A 1,556-nucleotide genomic window follows, 5' to 3' on the forward strand; every position below is an offset into this window, starting at 1 on the left:
GGGGCCGCCAAAAACGGCAACAAATTAATAGGGTTTTATACCTGGGAGTAAAACTTAAAAATTTTTTCTCTTCTCTCTCCCCAAAAGGCAAGGGAAGAGACTCTCTCTTTCCCAAAAACGCTCTCTCTCGACGAGAGCCACAAGAAGAGAAGAGAGAGGGGTCAAGAAGCCGTCCGCCCAGCAAGCCGGTGGAGGCTAGGTGGAGGCCGAGCGCGCGGAATCGACGATGGCGTGCCGGCTGTGGGCCCGGACGAAGGTCACTAGAGAGAGAGTTGTTTCAAGAGTTGTTTGAAGGTCATTCGCTCGAAAACGCGAGCGACTGCAGCTTTCTTTGCGGCTCGCATAGGAGAGGGCGGACATTTCTTCTCGCATAGAAGCATTTGGAAAATCAAACCAGAAGCGCGGACATTTTCTTCTCGTACAGTGCGCGCGCCATGATTTTCTTCTCGCGACGGCTCCTGATCCAGGCTGACTTAGGCTAGCTATGCGCGCGAGGCGGCTGGCGCGCACCGCCCCAGGCGCATCCGCAGCCGCTGCCGCGTCCTGTCATTCTGCAGTCGATCGCCGCCGAGGTCGCGGTCGCGGGCGGCGCCGTCGCGGATCGCCAGAGGCGGCGGGCCGGCGGGAGAGGGCGGTGGCGCGAGCGGTGATGATGATGTGGCCATTGGCCGCCGCCGCGTCCTCTTTGCGAGCGCTCTCGGCTTCCGCCCCTTTTTACGCTAGTCCCCCCCCTGCTCGTGCGTCGAGTTTTCGGCGGGTCAGGCCGGGGCTCCTCAGCAGTCTACTTGGGTTTGTTAGAAACGGCTTATTCAACGGGTGGGCCGCACTAGCACGCTACACACTATAGTTATATCAACGGGTGGGCCGCACTAGCACGCTATACACTATAGTTATAGTTCATACGTTCTACACACTATAGTTATAGTTCATACGTTCAGCTGCGTCCAATATCCGCGATGCCACCCGCTGGCCGGTGTGCATTTGACACCTCAGCGTATGCAGGAATGCGATGGAGGTCCTCAGCGTGCTCGCGCGGCAGCAGTGCGGCCTACAGCGCAGGAGGCGCCGCAACATAAGGTCCTCACTGCGAAAGGTCCTCAGGGGCACGCGCGCGTACGCGCGCGCGCACGGCTCTGTCTGTCACGATGAGGAACTCGACGCCCACGCCTCCCGAGGACCTCTGTCAGTCACGATGCGGAACTCGACGCCCGCGCCTCCCGCGATAGGCGTCTCCCATCCCTCGTCCTGCAGCGTTGCCCGCGTTCTATTGCATAGGTCGAGCGCGCGCGCGTCCGGCCGTCGGCGGTCGGCTGCACTCAAGGGAGAGAAAGAGAATCCGGTCCGGCCCCACCCCACCCCACGCCACCCCACCCCATCCCACCTCACCCCACCCCACCCACCCGCCTCTCTATATGAACTTGAGCCCGCTCCAGGCGTCTCGCAGCTGCGTATTCTCGTATTATCGTCGAGTAGTTGCGTGGGGGCGGTACGTATTCTCGTATCACTAGCTAGTGTCGTGTCCACTAGCTCCGAGTAGAGGGGGCGTTCATTATATA

Source organism: Emiliania huxleyi, assembly GCF_000372725.1.
Source record: "Emiliania huxleyi CCMP1516 unplaced genomic scaffold EMIHUscaffold_359, whole genome shotgun sequence".
In the NCBI taxonomy this organism is placed as follows: domain Eukaryota; phylum Haptophyta; order Isochrysidales; family Noelaerhabdaceae; genus Emiliania; species Emiliania huxleyi.